The following is a 14480-nucleotide window of genomic DNA, read 5'->3' as shown; positions in this document are numbered from 1 at the left end:
CTCATTTGGTTCAAAAGCTCGATAGCTTTCGAAAATTAATTCTCTTGTTCATATTTGCTGCAAAAATAATGTGTCATTGTCATTATTAAAAAATCGCTATATTGACAGATGTATAATTATATTATTGTAGATAAAGTTTTAACATTACATAATATATAATTCTAGTTACGTTAAAGTAGTTTAACATAACAAAAACTATATATAATTCCAGTATATATATCAATGTATCAATATATAATTCCAAGTAACAAAAATTATATAAACAATATTATTAAAAATATTGTTTTAACCAGACTGACTGACACTAATTATCAGTGTTTGTTTAAAAAACACCCAGTGTTTGTTTATAACACTATAGTGTAATAAAAAGTTATTTACAGTAAATTAAATACTAAATACACAAAAAATTTACGAATATAAAATTCAAACCCTAAACTCCTCCATAAACGAGCAATATATACTACTTGTGCGACATATTTTGTTAAAATTTTAAATAATTTAATTACAAAAAACAAAATAACACTTACATACATGTTTTCTCTTCGTGAAATTATAAAATATAATGCGTAGAACTAATTATATAATTATGCGCATGCGCCTTAACAGCACGCATTTATCAAAAAAAATTTCGAAATCTGTAAATGAAAAAATCTGCAGAGAGCTCCACTCGACTACTCATTTAAATGAATAAACTGAAAGTAACATTATGTACTTGAAAAATATTATTCATTCTTTATAAAGACAAGCTATAGCATAAGGTACATAATTTTCTTATAAAAAGTGAAATTGAATCAATATAATACATAATATACACATATATGCACATAATAAAATTTACTCTTCAATCTACTCTCCAAGCGGAGGTTAATGTAGAGCTCTAAGAGCTCCGCGAGAGGTCCTTTTGCTCATAGGGATTAGTTGTTTTAAAAATTTTATAGAGAGATAAATTAGATTGCGCATTTAATAAATAACTAACCATTCTTCGTTTTCTAAAGCGCATTTTCAGAAAAACCACGTAGCTTGTCAATTATATCAACGTCTTTTTCTTGATGAAGTATGCAAGCATTTTTAATAACTTTTTTAGCAATTAAACAGAGACATTTATTTTTACTTGGCATTATTTACTTAGATAATAAATACATAAAAAAAATTAAACGAGTTTATTTAGTAAACATTTTTTAAATAGGGGTTGTCCATAAAGCATGTCAATTAATTTTCAACCGTTTTTGACCTTCCCCTCCCCCCCTCGTCATAAAGTTGTAACACTTTAATAGCAAGTTTTTTATGAGTCGTTGCATGCAAAATCACAATCCCCTTCCCCCTTCCTCCTCCTTTCTTTAGATCATGGCGTAGTTTATGGATGGCCAAAAGATGAACAATTTTTTAAGTAAACACGAAACGGTAACGATTGCTTTTTTAAATCATACAATTAAAACTATTTTTTGGTTTTAATACGTTATTATGAAAAAAAACTATGGATAAAATTTTCTTTAAAGTTAGCTTTAGAAAATTTTAACTTCATTGATATAAGAAAATATATTTAAAACATTTTATTTGAAAAATTATTAACCCCCTGCAATTAATTAGTTAAAACTAAAACAAATGCTTTGCGGCACTCGACTTTTAAACAAAATGGCGAAACTTTTAAGATGAAATCTAATTGCTGAGTTTCTACTATTCTTTGTCTTAAAATTAAGTTTTAAATAGTTTCCAAGTGGCCCTAAATATCTTTTCAACTTCCTAAAACATATAAAATAGGTCTGTACCAAAATTAGAATGTTCACACAAAATGTTTAGTTTTCCTGTTATTTTTTATTTACATGCAGGGTTCTGACTAACATAAACAACCAAAGTATAAACGCAACTTTTGGAATTCTTTTTTAAAAAAGTAATTCGAAAAATTTTTAAAATTATGAAAATTCTTATGTTTAAAAATAATTAAAAACAAAAGAACTTATTAATTTTTTTAATATTCGATGAAAGAGTCTTTTAAAGGTGGTAGCTTCTCTTTTTATTTCGCATTTAAAAAAAAAAAATTTTTTTATTGATTCTTATATAGAATTTATCGAGAAACTCAAATTTAATCAGTAGAATAATTGATTTTAAGGAAAAAACCTAATTTTGTCATTTTTATGACTAGATAATGAGAAAAAACTATTTTTTTTACTTTTCGTTATATATATCTTCCTATCGAATCTCTCCATCTTACTCCTATAAACTGCGTAAATGCTTCGTGATTACATCACATAACTTACCGTTACTTGATTACAGAAAATATTTAAATAAAAAAAGATTTTCATTGACATGCTTGCTTTGCTGGCTGGCTGTGTCTCCATATTTTTTTCCTATGTGTGCATTTATTTGTACAATAGTTATGTTATTTCACCTGTAAATAATGAAAAACTTATTTACTTAGTTATTATTAAAAATGCCAAAGAAAATACGGTTTAAAAAACCAAAGTTTCAAGGAAATCACTATACGAAAAGTTATATAGATTCAACAACAACAGCTGAAACTTAATATTAAAAACATAGCGCTAGTACTTTGAAAAATAAAGCTAGTCAAAAGTTAGACACTAAAATTACCACAAATGATTTTAATTTTATTATAAATTTTGACATTTAAAAATGGTTATTTAAAAATTCATTGCGTGCCCTGTGTGTTTAAATCCATTGACACTCAGTAATGATATTAAAAATAAACGTGGCATTGTTTAAATTTCCAGCTTTGGTGTGAGTTTTGTAACACGAACGTCAGTGATTTTGAAACTTTAACTGAATGTGACAAAAAATATACCAGCAAGACAACTGGTAAAGGAATATCACCTGTACATCTTCGAATGGTTATAGGGTTTTGCAAATTTAGCAAAGGTTTAGCCACAATACAAACATTTGCATGGTGTTTAAATATGCCCAGTCCAATGACTAAAAAAAACTTCAATAATATAATTCAAATTTTACATGAGAAGTATACTGAAGCTGCTGTTGAATCCACTTCCAAGCAGCACAGGAAACTGTTATCTTACTTAATGGGAGTCTTACAGACATTGCTACTAACTGTTGAGTATCTGTAGATGGAAAATGGCAAAAACGAGGACATGCGTCAATAAATGGTGTTGTGACTCTAATGTCAAGAGTTATGAAAATGTATTGATACGTATGTTTTTTCAAAGTCATGTATATGTTGTCAGTATTGGGGTAAAAGAAAAGATGATTCTGAATATAATAAATGGAACTTGAATCACAAATGTTCGGGTAATCATGAAAAATCTTCTGGGGTTATGGAATCTGCCAAAGCAGCGAGGATGTTTGCAAGATCAATTGAGAAAAATAAGCTTTGATATATATCATACATTGCAGACGGAGATACTTCATCTTTTAATGATGTATTCAATCCTAAACCATATGGTGACAATGTGGTCATTGATAAAAAAGAATGTATTGAACATGTACAAAAGCGAATGGGTACACGTCTTAGGAATTTACAATAGGAAAACAAAGTAGTTAATTTTTCTGACAATAAAAAAACTATGGGTAAAGGTAGGCTCACCGATAAATCAGTAAATACACTACAGAAAAACTATAGAATGGTCATTCGACAAAACTGTGACAATATTTATGTTGTGAAAAAATGTATTTGGGCTGTTCTTTACCATAATTTGGACATGACAGACCCGGTTGAGCGACGTAAGTTTTGTCCCGGGAGTGATGAACGTTGGTGTATATGGCAAGCAGACCAAGTTAGTAGTCAAAACCAATATAAAGTAAAATTGAATCTACCTGTTGCCATATCTACTTTGATTAAGCCAATATTCATTGATTTAAGTGCTGATTGTTTGTTAACGAAAAGTTTTCATGGTGAAACCCAAAACAATAACGAATCAATAAACAATGTTATATGGAAGAAGTGTCCAAAACAAAACTTATGTTAGTAAAGCAATACTTGAAATTGGTGTCTCAACTGTAGTTTTAGAGTTCAACAGAGGAGCTGCTGGGATTTTTAATGTATTTTTAAAACTTGGCAATTATACTGGAAAGTACATGAATAAAGCTACAAACATATCGAACGCGACACGCATAAGTAGTGCCTTAAAAAAAGCTAGCAAACAAGGACTTGCAAGACGAAAAAAAATTAGAGCTGTAAAAAAAGGTTTCTCGAACAAAAAAATGGAAACAGAGCAAGTAGATGGCTACATATCTGGAGCATATTAGTTTTTTATAGCGTAAAATTGGTTATATTTGTATGCATATTTTAAAATGATTGTTATCCCTGTATTTAAACTTTCATTCTTGGTATGAAGATATTTTGAGTTCTACAAGTCAGGTTGGCTTGAAATTTTACATTATGTTTAATGCACTGGTGCTAACATAATGTACCGAAATCATATTAATTCTGCAAGGGCAAAGAAAGTTACAAATAGTCAAGTCCATTTTTTTATCATATCTTTCTTATACCTTAGGAAAAATACTATAAAATTTTTAATAATAATTTTTTTTACCATTTAGGTACATTTTTTTAAAACCCTTGCATAAATGCTATCTGGAAAATATAATAACAATCGGATCATGCAATATGGAGTTATCTATGTTCCATTATAGGGTCCTTTTTTACCTAATTATGCTAATTAATGATATTAAGTTAATTTTTTTTTTTTTAATCAATTTCACTTTTTTTAGTTATAAGGCAAAAACGTTATTAAACAAACAAAGAATCTATGGTATTTTTTAAATAAAATAGGTTGAATAGGGATCTACCACCTTAAGTTAACTCATATAATGAGATTCAACCCTTCTCATCAGTGCTCAGTAAGAAATCCAAGGCCAAAAATTAAAAGATTGACTTACTTCAAAAATTATGTCTGATAATGAATTTTGTTCCTAACACTCTCACTAAGAATTTTCCAATATATGAAATTCTATATGTGACAAGCTTAAAGGTATTGCTTCTTGAAGTTAGGCTTTTAATGTATTTTTGATAAAGATTCTTAAGATATAGGGTTTTAGTAATTATTTTTTAACATTTAGATCATTGAAAAATTGACAATATATAAATCATTAAAAAGATTATAATATAAGCTTTTAAAAATAAAGATAAAATACTTCCTGAAAAAGTTTTTGCTACAATTTTTATGTATTGAAAGTAAAAAATTCATCACAAAAAAACTTAATTTCAACTTTGATGAAGAACTAAAAATTTTTTCCAATTTGTACCTTTTCCATAATTTGAGACTTTTTAGTCTATAGTGTCTACTAACTACCCTGAGAAGTGTGGCTGCGATCATCCGCGATCTTGAGTGCTGAATAATTTTGAAAAAGTATTCTTTTTTTAAACTAATAAAAAATTTCTTTAAACAAAGAGAATTTTTTTTTTCATTCACCACTTAAACTAAAAAAAACTAGTTTAAGACATGAAAGTGTAAAATAAATTTATTTTCGTGTTGTTCTTCAAAAGATAAAGTTGTTTTTTATTTTAATTTCAAGTACTAATGGTTTTAAAATGCAAAATTAATTTAATAAAAGTTATTCTAAATTCAATTTTTGATATCGCAATGATCAATCAAAAACCACATAAATTTCTTAATATTGTTGAAAAGTTTCTATTTACTTTAAAGCATATCGTTGTGAACTAAAGTAATGGAGGAAATTAGTTTAAGGCAAATTGTACAATGCTTTCAGGTTTCAAAAAATACATTTGATAATGTAGATAGTGGGTTTAAATATATTATTTCTACTTAGATTTAGATCAGAGAAGATTAAGTAAACTATTAAGAAAAAAGTTAAAACTAACTCTTGCTAAGTATGTTGCGCTATGGCATTTATAATATTGAAAAGAAGAATTATCTTGTTGCAGGAATCATGTTTGGCTTAATTCATTTTTTAAAACAAATGGTTTAGTTGAGTTACCTGCTAACAAAAAGGGTTAAAAAATAAATGTGAAAAAAAGAGGTTGACTAACAGAAGAGTTTGACGAATCAAATTTTCTCACCAAAAGACTATTGATAGCAAATATATCATTTAATTCAAAAACAAAATCCGTCAAAAAATTTTTGTTAATAGCACAAAGAACAGCATTTAACAAACGAAAATTTAATTCAATCAAATTACTTAGGGTCATTACAAAGAGGCAATAAGACTCGTTATTGTTACTCACACTCAGCTAACCACGTTGCAAGAGAAATTGATGCCTGAAGAAACTTTTGCATATTTCTTGGATATCAAACTTTTAAAGAATGTTTATGAAAATACTCATAAAGAAGTACCATGCACATTTCTATCTTATTGAGCAGTTTCCGAAATGATAACCTTTTGGATCACACATCCAATATGCTTGTAAAACTACAAGAAAGAAAAATTTTAAAACATTTGGACAGAAAAATCTTAGTGTACATCACAAACACTTCTTCAACACAATGTTGCCCGATTTGTTATGAACCACTTAACACAAGGAGCTATCTAAAAATCTTTCAGAAAGGATTTGCTAACGATTAGTCACCATTGTACTAAGGCATTCACCAAGACATACTTGGATGAGGTTCTTGGAGTTTATTTTACATATTTCTTATAGAAATGAAATAAAAACTTAAATCGTAGAAAAGACTTTGAAAGATCAATATTTATTGAGGAAAAAAATTATTCATGATAGGGTGTTTGAAGAATTGTGTTTACAATTTGATGAACCAAGAGCTGGTGGATCAGGAACTAGTAATCCAGAAGCTTATGCCGACAACCTTTTTCTAATCTTCTAATTATCAGCAAAATTTTAGAAATTGATAAAGAAATAACAATCAGATTATATAACATTTTAATCGCAATTAATTGCAAAGACTCAATTAATCCAAAAAAATTGATAAAACTACAATAATACATTTAAAAAATTGTTAGAGACATACGATTGGTTCAAGGTCCCAGCTTCCATTCATATAGTATTAGCATATGCTGGATCAATTATTGTTAACTCACCAATTTCACTTGGTTTAATGGGAGAAGAAGCTTACAAATCTTGACACGGAATTTATAAGGTTGATCGTGAACATCATGCAAGGAAAAAAAGTACACACTTGTTTGATATTTTCATTCATACTATACATACCTCTGATCCCCTTATTAGTTCGACCTCATTAACTAAAAACTTGAAAATTGTGCCTACCTGGAAAAGTTAAACGTTTCACAAAAATCTAGAATTAGATATAAATGTAGAAGAATAAAGTTTTAAACTGTTTAATGTATAACTTTATATTTTTAGCCTACATATTTATATAATATGTAAACATAGTTTTATTCTTATTATTTATTGTTAGTTGAGAATTAAAACGACAGATTTTAATTCTTAACTAATAACCTGTTAATGTTCGAGAAATATGACTATATAAAGTTTTCACTCTCCCCAAAATAAGTGGGTTGTAAAATTTACATGATCATAACTTACAAAGAATAAAAGATTGTTCAATGAAAGTTAAAACCTGTCGATGAATTTAAATTTAGTTTAAGATAGCAACAACAAATTTATTTTTTGAACTCAGTGCTCTCATATTTGGGATTAGGACTAACTTTTTAGGATACTTTTGATCCCAGGCTTCAATCAAGGCAATTTTTTTGCAAAAAAAGAAACTTAGCCGTGAACGTGAATGGATGTACTATTAGAAAAATTACTATTTAAAAAATAAAGATGGCAAAATTTACTATTTCACAAGTAAAGGAGCTTCTAGAGAAAATACATTACTGAAAGCATTAAATGACAAATTTTATAAAATGGAAAACAAGCTTGTTAGTGTGCAAATGGAAAACGCAAACTTAAAAAATGAAATTGGCGAACTATAGAAATATGTTGAGTTCATAATTGAAAAATACGAAAACATATTATCAGAACTGATTGAATCTAAAAAGAAAATCGGGCGCTAATTTACACCTCTACCCCCTATTTTTATTATTGAATATGATAGAGAATTTTATTCTAATTAAGAATCGTATAAAAACATAGACCGGAAAACAAAAGGAAAGTTCTGTAATTTGATGTTGAAGTGTCAAAAAAATATACCAAAAACGCGAATATACCAAAAACGCTACAATTCGCCATCTTTTTAATAACACTTTAAAATTTTACTATTTAATTACGCCGCCTGGTTTCTGTAGTTTGAAAATAAATAAAATATTCATAAAATTCTGAAAGTATACACGAAAATTCCGATGCAAAAAATTTGCAAAAAACTAAATGTAATTATAAAAGACTCTCCTAATAGGAAAGGTTTCTGTATTTCCGTTTTAAAATTAAAATGGCAAATGCTAGACGACCGACTATTATTGAGTTCGATAGACTTAATTTACCGGAAATTGGTCGCAGGTTTAAAAAAAATAATAACGAGTGCATCCAGTGGTGCAGGGAGTTTGATTTACTTGCTATCAATATGATATGTCCTCGATGTAACATTCAGTGCAACGAACAAAATAGTCATATAGTCAAATAGCCATGTTGATGAAAAGATTTGGAGATGCATGCAAAAACAATGCAAAAAGAAAATAAGTATTCATGTTGGAAGTTTTTTTGAAAGATCTTAACTGAAACTTTGACAAATAATAGGTATTATCTATATTTGGACTCGCAGCACCGGGAAAACTTGTGGCCTTTCAGTGGAAGACATTCAACAGAATTTAGAAATTGATAGCAATAAAACTGTGGTTGATTGGAATCAATTTTGTATTGACATTGCCGTTACTTATTTCCTTAACAACCGTGTGCAATTAGGAGGGCCAGGTTCAATAGTAGAAATAGATGAATCACTTTTTTAAGAAAGAAATACAATCGAGGTAGAATTGTAGAAGATCAATGGACTTTTGGTGCCTACGATATAGCGACTAAAAAAGGGTTACTCATTCCTGTAGCGCATCGCGATGCAGCAACCTTATTACTCATCATTATACGATGGATTTATCCTGAAACTGAAATATGGTGCGATATGTTGGAAGCATACCGAGGTTTAGCAGCGCAAGGTTTTCAACATGGTATAGAAAACCATATTTTACATTTTGTTGATCCCGCAACAAATGTTACAACAAACAGGTTTGAGGCAATGTGGCAAAGAATCAAAGCCAAATTTAAAGCTAAGTTTGGGCCCACAAATCAAGGAAAGATTCCCGATTATTTGTCAGAACTTATGTGGACGCAACGTTTAAAAGAACACTCTTATTCGAACTTTTGGAACCAAGTTGTAGATGAAAAGCCCGTTTGATTATTATTTTTGTATATAGTAAAATTTGTCTATCTAAGATCATTGATATATTCAAAAAAATATGTATATAATCAAAAAAATTTAATGAATTTCGAAGTTTTTTCAAGAAAAAAAATACTAAAATAAAAAGAAAATACACAACAAATTTCTCCATTAAAATGTTTCAGCGAAATAAAAACAGGCTATAAAGTTATTTTTAATGATTTCATGCTTACCGCCTTAATTATCAACTTTGTCGTGTTTCAAAAAAGATGGCAAATATTAACGTTTTTGGTACATTTTTTTAACACTTCAACATCAAATTAGAGAACTTTCCTTTGGTTTTCAGGTCCATGTTTTTATACGATTCTTAATCAGGATAAAATTCTCTATCATAATCAAAATCAAAAAAATAGGGGGAGGGGGTACAGATGTAAATTAGCGCCGAAAATAGCAACATCATCTTTAAATAATTCTTGCGTTGACCTTGAGCAGAGCAATAATACGATTAACAACAAACAAGCAGAACTAGAGGATCGCAGTCGGCGAAATAATTTAAGGTTTGGTGGTACAGGTAGAATTTCGGAACTTCGCAAATTTTTAAAATAGAGTATATTCGTTACAGGTCAACTATTTGAACTATTTTTTTGTGATTTGAAAGTACCTATTATAGGGTTTTTATTCCCAAGAAATTGTTATTCTTGTTTTGCCATATTTAGTGAGAATTGGTATAAAGATTTTCTGCTTTTTTTAATGATGGCCCTAAAAAACTACAAGGAACATAGTTGTATTTATATGGATGAAAAATTACTGAAAGTTCAAAATTTATTTCTTGTTATATCAGAAATCAGTGAAGTGTGATATTTAAGAAGGCTTGCTAACTAAGTCCAACAAAAAATAGCATTTTAGCTAATAAAGTCCGTTAAAAACTACACAATTTTCCCCTTAAATACTACATTGCATTAGGTAAAATATGCCTCCACAAGTTCACTTAGAATAACCAGGAATGGAGAGAATGTTTATACTGATCTTTTTTAACCAAAAAATTGTAAAATGGGTATAATTGGTAGCTTTCTGTTCATTTTGTGCTCATAATTTCTGATCAAGTATGTATATTCTTTATTTTTAGTGTTTAATAATAATAGTATGGGAAAACCGCAATTTAGTTTTAAGATTTCTGCTGGTTGAAAAAGAAGTAGAACAAAGACAAATCCAGAAACTCGAGCTGAAGCAACAGTTTACGGAAAGGACATAAGAGCTAAAGAAAATCAAATACCAGAGGCAGAAGATTGGTGCACAGAAAAAAAAAAAGAGGACAGGCAGCATTAAAAACAGGAGAGTTTTCTTTAATTAAAGATCGTGGTACAATAGACTAAAGATTAGATGGCAAAGTTAAGAATGTAAAAATGGAACATTTGAGAGTGTTACACCCAGATGATGAGAAGGAATTAGTTTGTTTTATCAGAAAAAAAAAGCAGAGCCCACCAGGAACTTTTTATGAAAGCTGTTTCTGAAATTATTTTGGATATGCTGAAAATCAGAGATCATCTGAATAAAAATGGAAAAGGTGCAAAAACACCTAAGTGCAAAAACAGCCATACAAAATGGAAGGTAAGTAAGTTTTTTCTTTAAACTAATTTATCAACATCCCAACAGGTACAAGGGTTCAGTAAATATTAAATAAATGTAAAATACTGAACCTTCTTATCCAAATTATAAAGTGCAAAAAGACTTGGGAAATCATTTTGGAGAAGATGGCATGCTGAACATGATGATATTGTCGTTTAGAGGCAAGACCGAGTTAAAATAAACAGAGCTCTAAGTTGTACAAGGCAGATGGCCACAGATCATCATGGTACACATTTTTTATATGACATATTGTTTATTTAGTTTAGCCTGAACATAAAAGATCTATTTTTAATTTCATTCTCGAGTGTTCTACAACTTGGTTTATATTCTTGATAAAGTTTATATCTTTTGTACGTTGATAATTTATATAACTTAATTTTATTAGTAATTTTAAAACTTTTTTTTATCCCAGATGCCTTAGCTGACGAATTGATTGCTTATAGTATATTGAAGAACTTTAAAAAAAACAAAAAATGGTGTATGAGTCGATGATATTGCAACAGACAGAGTTTTCAATCATGATGAAATACCACAGTTTGTTAACTACGGTCTAGATGATATTTCCACTGGGTTATTTTTTGCTGGCAAAAGAGAGACAAGTAAAAAAAAGATTCGCGAAAATAGAGAGTGCATAACTATAAACCCATTTGTTTCATTATCAGGTGAGCCATCTAAACAACTTTTCACAATTAAAGTTGTAGCTTTTATAGTTTTATATTTTTCAAAAAGTGAAATATAGTATTTATACTTTTAGGGGAGGTTTCATTGTGTCAGCTAATCTTTGCTGGTAAGGCATAACAAGCCAGATGGCACCACGAATGCCTGTCAGTAACATCAATAACTTGATTATCTTCACAACAGAGAATGACTCGCAAGATAACTATTCATTATTGGTTGCGTTTAAAAAACTTGATAAACATTTCACCAAACAAGGTATAGAGCAATTAGTTGTGCTTCTATCAGATGGTCATTTGTTGCGGTTTGACTTTAAGGTTCTTAATTTTTTGCGTAAAAAGCAAATCAATTTATTTGTGTCTCCGCCTGATACTACTAGAGTCACACAGCTACTAGACCAAGCACTTTTTGTAGTCTTATATATCGGATTTGAGATTATGTTTTGTTGATTGTAATTTTGAAATGCAAAAGTTGATTGCAATTTTGAAATTTTTTATTTCAGAGTTAATAAAAATAATATCAACAAGTAACAGTTGCAAAAAAATATCTTATTGTGAATAGTTAGCAACCGGGGTTGATATTTGACTGGGGTCGGGGCCTAGTTTGACATAATATAGCCGATGCCAGGTTTGTGACCCGGGCTGCATAAGTATCTATACATCCTAAAGTATATTTTTTAATTTCAAAAAATGTTATATTTTGTATATATATGCGTATATAAACATCATTATGAGCAGCATGATCATCATAATCACCATTACCACTATCATGATCATGATCATCTCAATCACGATCGTCATTATGATCATCGTTATCATCATTATGATCATCATGATCATCATTATGATTATCATGATCATCATTATCATCATCATGATCATCATTATCATCATCATGATCATTATTATGATCATCATGATTATCATTATCATCATCATGATCATCATTATCATCATCATGATCATCATTATCATCATCATGATCATCATTATCATCATCATGATCATCATCATTATTGTCATCATCACCAGGCTTTAGCCTACCTCTTTTATGCTTTTTCTCTTATTGTGGTCAATGCTCAAATGAGCTATCATTTTAATTGCGACAAGCCAAAGCCCATTCTTGCTGGCTTTTTATTCAACAAGTTGCATTCTTTTACTATATCTGTCCTTTGATACTATAAAAAACTTTTATTAATCCAGTTTTTTTCTTGCACATCAAAAAAATCTTTAGCTCTTACCCATCTTAATGTTTTCCTTTTTTATACAACCTATAACTTTTTAAGTCTTCAGTTAACCATTTCCGTTAACTTAATAGTGGTTGGTTGCAACCTTGTTGGAAGTAAATAAGAGTTTAAAGAAATATAAATATATGCTAGTATTTAATAAATAGTAAATGTAAGTATAAAATTATAATACGTAAAGTATTATAAATTTTTTTCTAGCCCCGGCTATCAGCCCTTGCTAAATCTTATAACTTTGGCGGGGCCGGGGCTGCGTTTGAAGAAAGTTTCATTTTTATCCGCAGCCATGGCCCCGGTCACTTCCTAACAGAAAATATTTTTTGTTGGAAAAGAAATGATTTAACAAACACAGGAGCCGTTTAAGTGAAAATTTAGTTTTTAAAAAAGAAACTCTTTCAAGAATGCTAGAGGGTATTTGATGTAAGTCAAAAACTAGACATAAAGATTTTTTTAACGATCAAAAAAGTAACACAAAAAATGTTAGCTAAAGATAAAATTTTATAAAAAATCAAGAAACAAATCAATAGAAATATAAAACAGTGAAAGAGTCCATTAAATAACAGAGAGAATTAGTTACTGAGAAATTTGAAGACCCAACAAAATGTTTAGATTCAATAATGACAAAGATGAACAGTATCACCAGTCTATTAGAAAAATCAAAAAATCTAATGCTGTTCCTTTTTTTGTTCCACTAAATATTTAAAATGATTTAGCTCCAACAGCACCACAATATGGAAAAAGTACAACTCTTGCTTCATTTATGAATGAAAGTTCTCGAAAAACAAATGATTATTCTATTTCTAATCAATGTACCTTAAAGCAGAAAAAGTCAAGTATATATAAAACTGCATGTATAATAAAAGACAACTTTAATGTATTGGCCAAGGATAAAAGTCTTACCGCGCATTTTGACTCAAAATTTATGGTAAAAATGGATGAACATGGAAGAGAGAAAGCTGAAAGAGTATTTGTGCTAATCAGTTTACCAGATCTTTTGGGTATTGTAAGACGACACTGCTGAGTCTCTTGGAAAAACAATCAAAAGCTTTACAAGAAACCACATCCGCAAATACTGGTTGGCTAAAAGGAGTCAGTATTCTAATTGAACAGTGGAGAGCAAAAGCTTTGGTTTGAATGGCTTGTTGTCATCATGTCTATTAAAAAGGTAAATATTGAATGAAGCTAAAGATGAACAAAGTATCATAAAACATTTTTATATTTATTTTTGTATTTAATTATGAATATTTTTCAATGAGATAAATGATTCACTCTAATAATAAAATTTAAATAAGTGATTTGAAATAAATACCTTTCAGCACAATCAAAACAACCTGCTTTCCAAAAATATTATCTTTTTTTTTCTGAGTTAAATCTCAGGTTACCATAACTTATCTTCTTTTCCAGAATTGATTTATAATTATCCTTAAGCTTTTCAAATACCTTAGTCTTTGGTCAACTTGTATTACAACCAATAAGAACACTTGATAGGTTGTTTTCAAGTGTTCTTATTGGTTGTAATACAAGTTGACCAAAGACTGAGGTATTTGAAAAGCTTAAGGATAATTATAAATCAATTCTGGAAAAGAAGATAAGTTATGGTAACCTGAGATTTAACTCAGAAAAAAAAAGATAATATTTTTGGAAAGCAGGTTGTTTTGATTGTTCAAATAATAATAATGCATTTGACTATAAGTTTTAATAGTATATATATATATATATATATATATATA

This window comes from Hydra vulgaris, chromosome 08 (genome assembly GCF_038396675.1).
Source record: "Hydra vulgaris chromosome 08, alternate assembly HydraT2T_AEP".
NCBI classification, from domain to species: Eukaryota; Metazoa; Cnidaria; class Hydrozoa; order Anthoathecata; family Hydridae; genus Hydra; species Hydra vulgaris.
Note: the sequence above shows the minus strand (reverse complement) of the source record.